Here is a 16,927-nt window from a genome sequence, read left to right as displayed (position 1 = left end):
ATTTCACGAAATTAAACTTACGAAATGATGCAAGTCGAAGCATGAGTTTGACGTCACTGATCTAGACAAAATTAATTGGAATTAAGAGGTGTGGGAAGTTTATATGCATTTGTGACTGATCCGCTGTAGGTTATATAGGGGATAAAATATAGGTTATATAGGGGATTAATATAGGTTATATAGTTATATAGGGGATTTCGAAAAATCTGAATACCAAGCTCACACACACCGGTCGTTTTTGCAAAATACGGTAGGTTCTTGAGAACCCATTTCAATCGCAGCTTTGACGCCACTGTTGGGATCCCTGATCTAACGCAAGGTCCTGAATCAAATGGAGAGCCAAAAAATTATAGGATTTCACTAATCCTGATCATGATGTGTGATTATTTTTTGGAAATTATTTCTTTCATAAATTCTGCATTTCCATCCTCTCATCAATTATTTGTTTTTGTTAATTTCTTATTTATTAATGAATTCCCGATTGTTTAATTCGTTAATTTTCAATTATTTCATCCTCCAATTTTTCCTATAATTTTCATAAATTTTGAATTTTTAATAAATACCGAATTATTACTTTAATAAGACAAAATTACCATTTGATCTGTTACTCCTTAAATTAATTTCCAGTTTTCATTATTTTTTTGTTTATTTTTTCCTCATACCCGTAAACGTAATTGTCATGTGATAATAGATGCGTTACCTGGTTACGTCTAATTTCACTGTACTGGCACTGGTTGATCCCCACTCCTATTTAACATAGTAAACGCTCCTCCCTCGTGGGAGCAAAGAAATAATCAGAAAAAACAGTACAGTAGAGTGTCTCGTTTATCCGATATTCCGTATTATCCGACATCCCGCCGCATAAAAAAGGGGGTTAAAATCAATCGGCAACAACTGCAAGCATAGGTGGGATACGGGGGGGGGGCGTGAGGGATCATCCCCCCTCAGCGTCAAAGGTGGAGTCGACTGATCTAATGTATATATGCATATATGAATTGACATCATCATCATCATCGTGCCCTTACAGCAATAATGGACGTGCCCGCCGCCCCCCCCCCCAGACTTACAAGTCTATCACCGCCTATGACTGCAAGTTGCGAGCGTAAGCGTAGTCTATTTTTGTAGCTTCCGACTCTACCGCAGCTAATCAGTTACCCCGACTGTGCAGTAGCGCGGCCGTCTACACTATGACTCATGTGTCTGTCATTCGCCCCCCCCCCAACTCACTCTCGCTGTCACAACTCACTACTCAGTACAGTGCAGTTAATCATTGCATGCGGATCGGTTTATCGCTTATTACACGCTTATGTGTATCGGTATGTGTTAATTTGACAAGTTACGTTGTTGTGTTGTTTAAAAGTTGAAATTCACGCAAGTATGGCTACGAAAAGAAAGAAAATTGTTGTATCGATGGAACAAAAACTTTATGCAATCAAGAGACTGGGCAAGGGAGATGCAATGCAGAAGTTATCAGATGACTTTGACGTAGGTAACAGTAGCAAACAGGAAAAAAAAATGAATTGAAATAAAAATGATGTGCATCGAGAGTTACGGAGTATGCATTAAAAAAAAACTGAAAAAATGTGACTATGAAAAAGTTATTGTGACTATTTCAGGGCCTATTTTACAGCAAAAGGTTTTGCATTTTCCTAATGAATTCAATGAAGAGGACCCAGATTTCACATCAAGTGCCGGTTGACTCGACAGATCGAAGAAACGCTACTGCGTCCGTTGAGACTATGTCCGTGAAAAACTATCATCCAATTTTGAAGAAATGGAATCATTCAAGAGAAAAGATTTCAGGAATTAATTGAAACTGCAACCCTAACGGGTGGTAATATATTTCACTGTGATGAGCCAGGCCTTAATTACAAAATGTTACTTAGTAAGAGTCTGGAAACGAGAAATGAAACGGCAGCCCCCGACTACAAGCGTAGTAAGGAAAGGCTAATAATTTTAACATTCAGTAATGTTACAGCAAACGTCAAAGTGGATCTTGCAATAATTTCAAAGTCCAAAAATCCTAGAGTCTTTAAAACAGTTTCAAAAAACGCTCTAAAATACTACAGTCAGAAAAACGCATGAATGGGCAGTCAAATATTTAAAGACTGTTTTTTTAAGGAATTCATTCTTTCAACAGAGTCGTTTTTGAAAGAAAGTAATTTGCTCAGAAAAGCAGCTTTGTTGCTAGATAATGCTTCAACGCACCCTGATTCAAAGGAGCTTCAAGATGGTGACATTAAGGCATTGGTTTCTGCCCCCTAATGCAACCACCATATTCCAACCTATGGATCAGAGCGTTTTGTAAACGATAAAAAGGAACTATCGCGGGAAACTACTGTCCACAGTGAAAGAAGAAATTGAAGAAGCACAAGACATGATTGAAAAATTGAAACGCATTAAGGTAGAGGATGTTGCTTATTGGGTGGCATAGGTCTGGGCTGACGTAAGGGCTCCAACAATAGCCAAATCATGAAAGAAGCTACTAGGCGATGGTGAAAGTATGGAAACGGAAAGCACAGATGAAACAGAACATTCTACTTTTAGTACAACATATCTGTAGATGTGAGAATGCATCTTTGCAAGAAATAGAAAGTTGAATGAAGGATGATGATAAGTATGAAATAACTAATGAATAAATTCTGGCTCTTATCAATTGCGATAGCAACGAAATTGAAGATCAAGCACCAACTGTTGAGCCTCTCAGAATTTCACATAACAACGGAGTAAAGGCTCTAGAAACTGAATTAAATGCATTGAGCAACAAGAAGAAGCTAAAAGAATCTACAAAATGATGCTGCAAAGATGGCGAGACTAGGCAGCGAAAAAACGGCACTCGTCAGGAGAAAGCAGACTACGATTAAAAATGTATTCAAATCATAACAGGATTGAACAGGTTTTATGTGTTCCCTATTTAACTTCCGAATATTCTGCAACTGTAAGTTCATTTTTTCAGTTAATTTTTTTTCTGTTGTTTTGTTGCAAAACATGATTATTAGGTTCGTAATGTGTAAAATTATAACATAGTTTGACGTTTAATAGGCTTTTTCTTAACACATCCCTATTATCCGACATTTTCGCGTATCTGACGTTTTGCCAGACAGTTTATATTGGATGAGCGAGACTCTACTGTAATACCCCGTAGTTAGGTAATAGATAGGACCGACGATAACCGCGTATTCGAATTCACGTATGTCGGAGTGCAATTTGTCATAAAAAACTCAAGTATTAGTTAATTGCAACCAAGATTTAAGAAATTTAACACCTAACAAGATTTAACACCTATATTATGCAGTTATTCCTGCATAACGTACTAAATGTAAGGTTAAGAGTTCTTTTTTTAATGGTGGCATCGTGATATCTACGTTCCTTTGTCGGCGCAATCAGGTTCTTCGAAAAGTTCATATTTCATGAAATCTGTGAAACGAACGTCATGTGTAATAACGCATAACGAACCGAATCTGAGGAAAACGGAGCTTTCATTTCGCTCAGATTCGTTTCGCTTTTCTTATCGGTGCTCTTTCCGTCACAAAATTTCCCTGCTATAGTTGCACTCAAAATTCTTTCGGAAAATGCAATAATGTTTGTGAAGCGCCAACTTATTTGAATGCACTCCCCTGACCTTGAGATATGGTAAAGAAGTAAGATATTTATTGACACCCTGTACTTGAAATTTTTCTTGCTGTTAGTGAGATTTCATTGCCTAATTTTTGTGTTTGGACGAGTGGAAGGTTTTGAGAAATGTAATTTAATCAAATATGGAAGTAATTGATTCTTATGTAATATGAATTTATAGTAGGATTATGAACCACACAATGGAAACTCTTAAAAAAAACCTTCGGTGGATTCTTTTCGGGAAAGCGTAATTAAGGCTTTAAGTAAGGGTTCTGGCTCAAGTGGCAAAACAATTTGGTATTTCAAGACAGTTCATGATTTTCAGACCCATGGTTAGTTATCTCGGGAACCTGTAAAAAGTAATTTCCTTTTCATAGGATCAAAAAAGGCAACAGACATGATGGACAATCCTCGAAATGTCCACTAGGGAAAAAACGTGATAAATTCAATTCGACACACGGACTGAATGTGAGTTTATCACTTTTGAAACATCGGCTGAACATTATAGGCTTGTTTGGTTGTTTTCCAAGCGAAAACAAAAACGTTATCACTTAATTACAGAAAGGCAAGGGAAGAGGGAGTCTGTATAAGTTAATAAACACTGTTGAAAAGCTGCCTGAGTACGCACGCACATGATATATTTGACAATAATCTAAAAATTAGGCAAATAAGATAGCATAAAATAAATAAAGCACTGCCCCGTTTACCCTGTTTCAGTAGAAAGCCATTCAGAGCTACCCTGCAAAGATAACCTGGAACTTAAATATCAATTATAGGTGGGGAAAAGCCTAATAAAGGTAGACTATATACGACTTTATCTTCCCAAAATAATGACGTTTATCGGTTATTTTATGATTTGTTTCAACTCCCTTTACCAGTTGCTGACAATTTCTAGAGTTTTCGGTAGTCATCATGTTAAATCAACTGGGACAGTGCTACATGATATTTGCTTTATCTGCATGTTGTGGTGAATTTTAGCTCCTCGAACTGTATTTAAAAGGAATTTGCTTGATAATATTTGTGATCGTACCTTCCCCTCAAACAATTTGAAGTTCTGGATATAAAAACTGAAAATTATTATTATTTTTCAATTTATAGTTAATTGTGTGTATGAAACACGGTTTATTTTATTGTCAAAGAAAAATAATCCGTTTTAGAAGCGTGACCGTTAGCAGTTATTGCATGCTAAATGAATGGTAACATTTGTTACTGCTACGAATTTCTTTGTTTAATTGATTTGCGTGTTTATTTCTTATTCGTTCGTCATGCAACTGTGAAGCGGGAATTCGAAACAAGCGCATCGGTTAAATTCATTTAACCGATCCCATGTTTCATTCAAACATGGAAATTGCAACGGAAATAGTTACAAGAGGGAATATCAATTAAGACAACCTCCCTCCATCTTGCTCTGATTCATGAAAGCCAGAGAAAACAGTTTGTCATACCTGCAAACTAGCCCTGGGAAGCCGTGCTTATACATCGATCCGTAAAGCAGACTTGATTGCTGCGCAGGAACTTTCGCAGCGATTATCCTGTTACAGAGCGAGTGTTCGAAACGAAAGCATATCCCCCTTCACAAGGTTAGCAGTTTCTGCATAACACATGCAAAACAATTTAATTCATTAATTACAAGATGATAAACGGAACGGAATGAACTCGGCACGACCGGAGGACTGAAATCGTCTTGTTCCTCTTGGAATTGATTGCATAATTGGCATGGTCGGAGCAACCTCCCGAAATTAGGTAACTGCAAACAACTGCGCTACTCCTGTAGACTGCTGCCTGCTTTTGTACGATCGATCCCATTATCACCGTTCTTGCAGTGGAATATGTGCGATTAATTAATAGAAAGAACGGTTTCTTAGCAGAGAGAGAATTACTAACATATATATATAAGTTTGGGTTAGGCACAATCATCCACATGGAAATCAAGCACGCAACACTTGTGCATGTTACTGTGTCTGTCTTTGTTATTTTTTGCCCTGTTTGAGTATATTCTGCAGTGAAATATACACGAGTGCCAATAAATAAGGTTTATTATAGCATTTATTCCATAGACATTAACGTTATACACGCATTATCTATACTTCCATCCATCATGAAATTAATTATTACCAATCTTGCAAAAATAGAATACTATTTTACATACCAGCATACTAGCAATATTAAGAAGAATGTCATTCATTCTCACTATAATTATTTTCAGATTCATAATGTTCAGGAAGTGATTTATTTCTTCAAAGTAATAGTAATGCAATTCAATTGATCGTTTTGTGGTCATGTAATGCCAATTATACTACTAAGACTTAACCTCTTCAAACTTGAGTCAAAACTAACCATTGATTTTTTTCGACTGATTTGTGTTTATTGCATGTCAAAATGCCCTTTTAATAGAGAAAACTATGTTGAGAAAATTAAATTATTTATTTATTTAGTTCAATATCTTTACCTGGACCATACCATTTGAGTTAGGTACCCTCATATATACGCATGCTTCAAATCTTAACTTGAAAAATGATCATTTTAAACCCATTAAAAATTAAGGTGCACATATGTGTACCTATGGAGCCAAGAAGTTATACCGAATAGAAATAAAATTTTAAACCCAAACGGCTTTGATGTCTGTTATGGAAACGGAAAATTAAAAATGTGATGTATTTTTCCCGTATAGATTCGTGGAATGACAAACGAGTTTGTATCTAGGTATTCATAATTTTGATTAAATTGTCCTGCTTTGGAAAAAGGGTATTTGTGTGAAATGTATACGCTGTAGTGGATGTTGATACGCGCTCTGCAGCTTCTACATAGTAGTAGAATGGAGGATAAAAAGATGTAATTCGAATTCTTAGTGCATCCTACACATATTCAATTGGATTTATACCCACTGGATATGCAAGTTTACATTTGCAGGGTATTTTCATTTTCAAGAAACTCTTAGGTAAAGCACCATGAGAACGAATATAATTGATTACAAAAAATTAACACCTAAGACACTCTGTAAAATACACAATGAGGATCAGGAATATTAACGTTCTATCTCTCAGAAGTTATATATTTACTAGTAAAAAAGCGCAATTCCAAGTGGCCTCTCAAAACAATGTCTGCCCATACCATGATTACACCATTTTTGAATCTGTTTTTAGATGATTTTATTGCAAAAGTATAGACTGCGTTGCTCAATCCCCGATGATAATGCGTCTAAACCAAAATTGAGACACGTAAGTAGAAAGAAGTCGGCTCCAGTCATTGCTGTTCCAATCACGATGAACCGTGCATCAATGTATCGGGTGTTTTTCGCAATGGAGTCTTCAGCACACATATTAATGAATCAATCAATTTAACTCATCTACATCGCATATAAGGCATGGAAGTACAGGGCAGTTTCGAAATTTTGTTTTACATAGCTAGTGTAAATGGAAAAGGATCAAGGAGAAATAGTTATCAATAAACAATGACAAATGACTTGTCTAGCTCGGTGATCCCTACTTGATATATAGCATTAACAGCTGGATGGTAAATGAATGTAGTCTTGGTCTTCTATCATATAGATTCCTATTATGAAGCCTATTACTCATGGTGTACCGAAATATTTGAACTCCTGTTGCTTTGACGAAGAACGCTTTTGCAATCTATGAATGAGTCATTCGTCTATCACTATTTTTGCCGCTGTGGTGGTCGAGTGGTTATAGTGACGGACTCGCGATGCGAGGATCCGGGTTCGAACCCCACAGTGGTGGTCGGCTGAAGTTGGTTTTCTGTGGTTCCCAACTTCAAGGCGCAAATGCGAGCCGATCTCCCCGTTAAAAAGTCTCGCCACAGAGAGCAACAGTCCTACAACGATAAATCATTCAATCATAACACTTCACTCACAGTTAAAAAAACTGGTGGCAGATGGCAGCACTACCTACACATAACAAGCATTACAGAGAAACAACAAAAACTTCACGTCAGGTTTCACTACACGTACATGCACATTCCCACATGTACCGATTCGTTGGGGGGTTCCGCGGGGGGGTGTAGTAGTAGTAGTAGTAGTAGGTAGGGCCTCCAAAAAATGGCTCGGGGATCCATGATGTTCTTAAGTCAGTCACCTCGTTGGGCAATTTGCCTGTTGTGACGTTGTATTTGTATTTGTATATTATACATTGCTGCCAATAAATTGTTTGGATACATCACCTGCATACCTGAATTCTTTTCGTATTCTGGAGAGGATGGCATATTGGGTAACTTCAGATCTTTGCATATCTGTATATGGGTTTTGTCGTTTCCATCAGCCAGTTGTACGTAATTTTTGTTTTGCAATTCTGTAAATGATTTGGTAAGACATTTTCATACATGCACAAACATTCTATCGTTATTTTTGATTCTTCCCATCCTATTTTTAAGCATTGTTCTCCAATTTATTTCAATGCTTCAAACGGCAACGGGTGCACAAATCTGCATATTTCTGACAGATTGCTATAACTTTCATCGCATTGCCATTTTCTTGAGGATCAACCGATTATTTATAACTTCATTCAATAATATTAGAGCTGTGCTCATTTTCATGTTTTCCCTCTTAAAATTGATCTTACCAGTGTGTATAGATAAGTCAGATAAGTCATATATTATGCAGTATTTTCATGCAATAAATTCTACATGCTAGGCTGGCCATAAATAAGCGAGCCTGTTCAGAGAATTTTGCAACATTTACTAATAGTCATACTGATACAAAATCAGTACACATTCTATTCAAAGCATGCGCTCAACGATTCTGCGCAATAATAAAACTGTTTACAAATCACTCGATATAAAAATCACTCATCCAGCTGTGTACACAGACGTTAAGAATATAATGATATAAATCATTTGTTTTACATACAAAATCTCACGTTTCGGTGAGTCGTGATCTCGTTCGATTTGTTCTAAATTATAAATTTGTATCATTCACATGTGACGAAGTTTATTGTTCAACCTCTGAATTGAGACATCCCCTACATATCAACTCGTGTCGCGATGCATTGAGAAACAGTATTTTATGTAGAACTATAACCCCAATATACAACTTTTTAGTTCAGCTGATGCTGCAATCATTTCCTGATGCACCACATCCTTGAAAAACCCTAAAACAAAAAGTAAATTCATTTAAATCTACACAGTATGGGGAATATGCTCATTGAGTCCATGTATATGTTCAAATTTTTGAACGATTAAAATTTTGTATAGATCTGACTACAGCAAAATTCCTCTTTTGCGGACGACAGCGGGCAAAAAAATCATCCATAAAAGAAGAGTGTCAATTCGATCAGGTTTTTGAAATGCATATATTTGGCATACAAGGGAAGATTTCATTTGACCATGAAACAGGGTGTCAGCATCTCAGGGATGACCGTTAATATGGATTTTACTGTGTTTGTTAAAGCTGCAAAATATTCTGAATTGCCTATCTTATCCGCCCCACCCCTATATTACATACAGCATATCATAATAACTTTATTTCTTCAAACATTTATATTTTTTGTAGTGGTATTTATTCATTAAAAAAAACTAAAAATATCTTTGTTTTTTCCTATCTAGTGACCTTCTTGCCTTCATAGTCACAAACGAGACTAAAGCTGTACAGACGAGAAAAATGAAACTCACCAACATATTCACATTTGTAGGTGAGATATTACTAATAAATGTATTTACTTTTGAATGATGAACTGGTTTTTATTAGTGGAACGAGTGATGTATTGGTGAAGTAAATTAAAAAAAACATCTGTATATATTGAGGAGAAAAAACAGCCTTTTTACTTCGTACGAGAAATAAAATTCCGTACAACGTCAAACCTTGAAATGTTATTTCATCATTATTTATCAGTATTCATTGGTATAATAATATAGTTATGAAGAGAGATTTATTGATGTTTTTTTTACTTTTTGATCTTAAATTATTTCGTCGAATTTTGACTGTTTTCCAAGTTTGTTGCAAATTATGCTGTTTTATACAAAATTAATTTCTTTTTTCACAGGTGGGTAATTTTTCTCATTAAAGCCTAAACACACTTAGTATCCCAGGGCTATGTGATAGCCCTTGACATATCCATGAAGTTCCCTATAAAGATGACAGTTGCATTAGTCGTATACATTTTAATTTTGATATTTTCCACTCAAAAGTTTCCCTCTTATATTATATCAAGTTTGTTCACCAATTTAAGAACACGAGCTCTGCTTCTCATTCTTTCCTATGGAGAGTTTGAAGGAACGATTAAAGTGTTACTATTTATTTCAAGCACTTGATATATATATTTTTTGAATTTCGTGGATATAATTTATACAATTTAATGAGAGCTTTTGAAATTTTAGTTGTTGATTATTTACGTTCGATTTACAACTTCCATAACCTGTAACTTTGTTCAAAAATAACTTGCATTTATTCATAATTCATGCCATCAAATTGCCTGAGATCATTTTAATGACAATCATCTCGTTAAAGCTCAACAGCGCCACGATGTGAATACAAAGATTCAACACATTTCAACAAGAAGAAATCTTGTCTTGTGAGAATCTTAGAAAAGTGTCTTGTTTAAGACACTTCAACAAGAAGAAATCTTAAAAAAACATATAGTTTTGAGAGAAAAGCATTTTAATTTAAAAACTTAGCATAGATTATATTTGCCAGCACCTGACATCAGCATAGATTTAAAATACATTCGATGCAGGTAGAACTAAAATTCGAAAGTTGTGTGTGTGTTTTAGACGCAGAAAATTTCGAAGTATTTAAAAATTTAAAAACGCGTGCTTTTGGAAATTTTCGTGAGCCAACCTCCTTAATAATACAGTAAAACATATTTAAATTGTTCTCAAATTTTCGTATACTAAAACTGTCATTAATTTGCCATATTATAGTCATTTTCCGCCAACATACTAGCAAGGGAACCCCTTGCAGAAGGATACCAAGCATACAAAACTTATAATAGGCAATAACAGTATTTGAATTGCCTGTATTGTCATTCACATCATGTATAACAGTCCTCATAGGCCTATTTGTGAAACCGTGTATAAATTGCTGCACAGCGATCAGAATTCCTTCACAAATGTAGTAAGGAATCTCCTTGCAGTAGAATCTCAGACATGCGCAGCTTTCCTCTACAATCAGACACACATTTTTAAGTGTTTAAATATTATTTTGAGTTAATCTTCTCTGTTGTGTGCGTGTGAAGGATCGCCGTTATTTTAAACATTTTTTTTCTCTTTTTCCTTTTTTTTCTTCTATCATATGTGTTTATTGTTATTTATTGTGTTTATTTATTATATGTGTTACGGTAAATGTGATGAATCGGTTACTATGCATACTTACCAATCCTCTTATAAATTTGAGAAATTCATCACTGTTTCCAGCGAATATGTATAACATCCAAGCGTTGTTGGTAAATTTGATAAATAGTTGAAATTTATCACCTTTATCTTTGATTATGCATACTATTCTAATCGTACGTATTTAAATATATCGAATTATGCATAATATCCAAACTTTCGAAAGGGACCGTTCAAGTATTACGTCAGCAAATTTTTAGCCCTTTTTGACCCCTCCCCCCTTGTCATCAAATGTCAGCAAAACCCTGACTACTCCCCAAAATGTATATCAGAATCAGAGAACTACACGGGGGGGGGGAAGCATGTGGAAGGCTCTTCTCAGACAACCAAAAATTTCTTTTTTTTTTTGCTGCAAAAAACATTTTTCTTTTAATTAAAATTTTGGAAGAAAATAACTTTACATGTTATTATAATAAATTTCTATTAATTTCGATGCTACACAATTTTTTTTTAAAGAATCCATTGCGTCCCACCCTCTAAGCCACATGTGCTAAATCCATTACCCACGGACCAAATGTGGCCCGGCACCTGAAACGTAATTTTTTAAAAATGAACTAAATGACATATTTACAGATCCCTCAAGTGTGCTGTGGCACAATTTCAGAGCATTTAAGCGGCCCGTGGCACGTTTTCAGATGACTCAAATGACCCACGACAATTCCAAAACAATTAAGTGGCCCGTGTTACATTTAGAGAGCCCTTGACACAGTTTTAGAGCGCTTAAGCCCCCTTCCCTCCAGTGCAGTTCTACATCAATCAAGTTACACGCAGTACATTCCCAGATTACTTAAGCGATCCATGGCATAATTACAGATCACTTGAGTGACGCGTGACACAGTTAAAGAGCATTTAAGCGGTCCGAGACAAATTTATAGAACACTTGAGCGGCCAGCAGCACATTCCCAGATCATTTGAAAGATCCGCGGAGCATTTGGTGATCACTAAAGTGGCTCTATAGAGGAGAATGTTAGTTCAGGTGCCCACAGACTAGCAAAAGTTTTTTCCTTGTTTTTGGCACATCTAGTAAGATGTCATTCAGAATATTTCATATTTTTTATGACTGATTTTAAGACTGATTGATGACGTAAGCATCATTCGAACTCCCCTCTTCCCCCTTGTCATGAAAAGTCAGCAGCCCCCCCCCCGACACGATGCTGACGTAATACTTAAATGACCTCTAATTGGTGAAATTGATGAATATGAAAAAATTCCAAATGAGTCTAGTATGTGTTATAGATATAATTGGACCCCGATATAATGATAACAAATTTTACGATCGTACCCCAATATCATGGTATACTACATGCATGAAGTATCATTGTATAGTATACCATATAGTACGATTTATCATGTTTAAGAACGAGGTATTATGCATAATTGCCAGTAAAATTAATATTTTTTTAGTACTTATTAAATTTATCAACGGCGCTTGGGAACTACGCATGAACGCCAGTAAAACTGATTATTTGAGAGAAATTTATCAAATTTACCAACGACGCTTGGGTTCTATGCATTATCACCGATAAAAAGTGATTAATGTGGAGAAATTTATCAAACTTACCAAAATGCTCTGCTATTATGCATAATATCCGGTCATTCGTATAATAACTGAATTTAGCGTAATATATGAATTGTGTACATGAATAATAAAGCACCTGACACCACCCAGCCCCTTAACCGGGACAATGGTAGACTTGACGTTTGTCAACAGAGTCTGAGCTGTCTGAAAGCGAAAAAGTGTATTGTAGTCACCGAACATCATTGATAACTAGCGAGTAAAAAGGATACGTTATAGCAACTCTTTTCGGGTTACTGGGGAACGATTGCAACATAACATCAATTTTTTTTTTCCTTCCTTATCATCAGAAAACAATTTCTCAGACAAATCCGATTCTTTGTGGGTTTCGCTGCTGAACACTAGAATCTCTGATATGCTGCTACCCCGTGAAGAACAACAATCGACCGAACGCAACGAGTGCAAGTTATGTTGAGGTTCAAGATCGGAAGATTATAATCGTTTACTGCACAGAAAAAGAGAGTTATTCAAATACTTCATGTTCCACTTCATGAGAAAAAAAAAGAAGAAAAAGACCAATATATATACACAGAACACGCTCTTCCTTTCTGAATAAATGAAAACGATAGAAAAACCTGGACGGCACGCGGTACGTGAAGGGGAAAAATAACATTCTCTCCGTCAGAGAGCACAAATGCAACAGCGAATATAACGACATCTTGAAAATATCTCTATGGAATTTTTTTTGTTGCCTGAATTTTTTTTTTTTTTTCCTCCAGCAATGTATTTTCTTTCAAAAAGCTTATTTATAGGGTTTTCCAAAGAAGAAAATAAAAATATATCCGGTTCGTATTTTTTTTTGTAATATTTTCCTACAGCGTTTCAAGTTTCCTCTCTTGAAGGTGCGTCGTGCAAATCCATATATTCCAGTAAAAGAAATTTTACTCCATTTCAGTTTTTTTTTAAAAAAAATACATTCTCGCTCAATATATTCGCTTCCATCTCCTCTCTGTGAAACAAGGAAAGTTTTCCTAACTTATATCTCGAGCCCCTTTGATGCTTTTTCGTACTTGAATTTCAAATTTCAACGATTAACATTTCCACAGATTTTCTATTCATTTAGTTATAGTTCTGATACTCTCTTTTAATCTTTTATCTTTGTAAGGTAGTATGTTTAAAAAATACACAGCACTTTACTTGGACCTTCATAGATATAACTATAAGTAGGCATAAGATATATAATGAATTATTCATCGATTTATGAATATAACGCTTCATCACGATCAACAAATAGCTTGAAAAGTATGCGTTTTTCCTCGTATGAACGATTAAACCAAAATAAATATATTTGAATAAAAAATTAGATTTTTTTTTTTCCATTTTCTTTTCGGTATATAATTTCTAGGGAACGAAAATTTTATTACTCGTTTTCAAACTTTCATTTTTTCTATAATAATCTCAAGATTGTTTCATTCTTTAAAGACTATAAATCCGTTAATGGATTCCCAACTATTGAAGCCGTATCCTACGAAGCCGATTTTCACTGAAATACTGCTAAGAACGTTTATTTTGCTTTTTATATCAGCGCAATACTTATCCCATTCGCATAAAAACTGTCCAGTCTTATTAAAACACAAAAATTTCACAAACGCAATAGACGCAGCACCAAAAGTTAACAGTAATCAGTGATTTCTCAAAAGAGTGCGCCATGAGTCTGTATCGGGCTGTTAAGTAAAAACTATCCAAATTTCTGAATAGTTGAGTATAAATCCTGCATCGTTATTTTTAACCGTATTTTTGCGGCGGTTTTGAACAATAAAATTTGAAATTTTCTATACAGCGTGTCCAGAGTTCTTGTCCAGGTTTTTTTCTCCTCCAACGATGGTCATAGACGAAAACTTCCAATTGCAACAATGTATTTAATGAGGTAAATGTGTTCATGCCACAGTACTTTTGCATGAGCAAATTAGTTTTGAAAAAGCAAAATTTTATTTTTTGTATTTTTCCCAAGGACTTCGTATGTTCTTAGTAAAGAAAAGAATTCAGAATTGTGTAAATCAAAATAGATTCCATTACCATTTGACAAAAATTGACAGAGATATAGATTTTAAAGATTGATAGAAAAGCCAGGGGTCTTTCACAAATTGAATAGCAAAATAGTTAAATTTATCCTCAACTAAATAATGAAATATTGGTTTCATAAGAGTAATGAAATTTTCAATAGTTGAATGAAGTATATAATTTACGGGTATTATATATTATTAGAATAAAAAGCTGACGAGAAAAAAAGAATTATAAACACAGAAACAAGAAAGAGGGAAAGAAAACAGAGTAATATCTATGAATAAAATATTTTGAATATACTGTATAAGTCATAATTTGCACAGATATTAATATTTATTGGTGAATCTGGTGTAATCATGATAAGAAAAAAAAAGAAAATGTAAAACAATCTTGAAATAATAATAATAATAATAACAATATTCACATTTTATTAGGTGCCAGAAATGACCGGAGGAGTATAAATATACTGATGTTAATACATTAAGTGATTACGATTGATATCCACTGTTTTGAGGAAATCTTTTTATGAATACAATTTAATAAATTACTTATTTGCAAACACGCTATTACAAAATTGTATTCGTTAATTTCTTCATACCATATATGTGGTAAAAATATCAGACACCTTCGCTTACCAGCAAATCAAAAACGACTAATAATGAGTGGCATTAAAGAAAGAAAAATCAACCTCTAATTATTCTAACTTTTATTTTTTTCACAGACTCCTGAATGAGAGGCAAAAATACGGAATCCATTTTGAAATATCATATCTCGTGTTGATCATATGTGTTTTATTTGCTATGTTACTACAACGAAAACATTTTCTAGATATGACTATAGGGTTCCTGGGAAAAAACGAAAAGTTTAACTTCGTAATTTTCTGTCGAAAAATTATTTTATTTGTTAAAAGTATCATAATAAGACTATCATTTTGAACATTTTTTTTTTCAATTGGAAGTTTTGTCTGCAACCAACGGATGGGTCAGGACTTCTTGGACACCCTGTGTATGAATTAGAAAGAGACTCCGTGTTACACATAGTTATATATTTTATATAATGTAGTTTAGAATAACAAAAAATATATATATTCTTTTTTTTTGTATTGAAGTGCATTGGAGTAGTTGTTCCAAAAAGATACAGTGAAAATCCGATGGAAAGCGGACATTTCGGGCAGTATGCTTGAACACCCGCTTCCACCGTACAGGGAAAAATTAGTACTTCAGTCAGGTAGTTTAATGTGGTGACCAAATTTATAGCTTCTATAAAGTATTCAGTGTGGAAAGAGAGAGAGAGACTTCAAATCATCGTTATTCAGAACCGAACTATTTATGGAATTTATGGCTGTAAAGCGAAGTCGTAAAACGCGGAAATAACTTCGTTACGCTGGAAGAGTTATGATCAAGTTGTATAAGGGACTATGACCTAAAATTCATAAAGGTTGCATGAATCCACGGATTTTACGAGGAGCTACTATGTATGAAAAACTGTAATAATAAAGGTTTATAGCCTTTAATTGAAGCATAGGTGAAATTTATACTATATTAAAAGTATGAACACTGAAATAGTTGCAATCGTTTTTAATTGTGCAAAGTATGTTAATATTAGTATATGTTATTAGGGATGCTGTTCGATAAATTTATTGAAGAAAAAATTTCACGTTAGTCATTGAGACACCGTTTATTCAATATATTTTATGCTTTTTAGGTCAATCAATTACTTTTTACTTTCTCCTCGTTTCTTTACCGATTGGGATTCTATTCTATCACATATCCTCATCGAGAAATTGGTGTTCCAACTGTTGTATGCCCATACTCAGTTGGCCACTGACCTAGACATGCAAAGGGTGGGTTCATTGTCCAAGGAGGGGAAACTCGCTAAAATAGCGCAAAACACGCGAACGGAAAATACCAACCTGCTCCTTCTCCCTTGCGACATTTTTACCGAAAGAAGAGAAATGGAATCGCCCATCGTGACGTTTAATGACGTAGCCAAAGGCTAACTCAGCGTGAGTGTACAATACTTGGTGTGGGACTACTTATGATAACAAAATGCCTGTATGATTGGTTTGACGCCATTTTTTTTTCTATTCTGGAAGTACTACCTTTGAAATGAGAAATATTCTGACGAGTACTCAGAGGGTTTAAAACTAAATTATATCGCTTGCCATCTTCAGAATGTGTACCTTACCCTTGAATGTGTAGCTTTGCATGTGTGGAAAGGGTTCTTTAAATGTCCATTACTGCAGCCAGTTTGACGATAATTTTTCAAACTCACCTTTTTGCCTATAAGTACAGGCAATATTCTTTCCACTTTATTTTGTGAATTTGCTAGTTAGCCAGCATGCCGGGAATTTCCAGTCACATGTTCAGGAAATTTCTTAAATATCTCTATTCT

General features: G+C 34.8%; 1 protein-coding gene across 3 annotated transcripts in view; it reads left to right on the top strand.

Annotated features, from left to right (window-relative positions):
• The window catches only part of LOC149085234 (leucine-rich repeat, immunoglobulin-like domain and transmembrane domain-containing protein 2), a 131,154-nt gene that overhangs the window by 101,413 nt on the left and 12,814 nt on the right, over positions 1 to 16,927 (top strand). For 2 of the 3 annotated variants that reach the window (XM_089233121.1, XM_089233120.1), the window contains one exon: positions 9,172 to 9,257. The gene's annotated coding sequence lies outside the window, so the exon portion shown is untranslated. The remainder of the gene's footprint in view (positions 1 to 9,171; positions 9,258 to 16,927) is intronic. The other variant, XM_089233122.1, reaches the window with a different exon arrangement.

The sequence above is a fragment of the Pholcus phalangioides genome, unplaced genomic scaffold (assembly GCF_987345545.1).
Source record: "Pholcus phalangioides strain wild (caught in Gottingen) unplaced genomic scaffold, Ppha-v1.0 ptg000007l_1, whole genome shotgun sequence".
Classification (NCBI taxonomy): Eukaryota; Metazoa; Arthropoda; class Arachnida; order Araneae; family Pholcidae; genus Pholcus; species Pholcus phalangioides.
The sequence above is the reverse complement of the archived record's forward strand: the minus strand, read 5'-3'. Positions and strand labels throughout refer to the sequence as shown.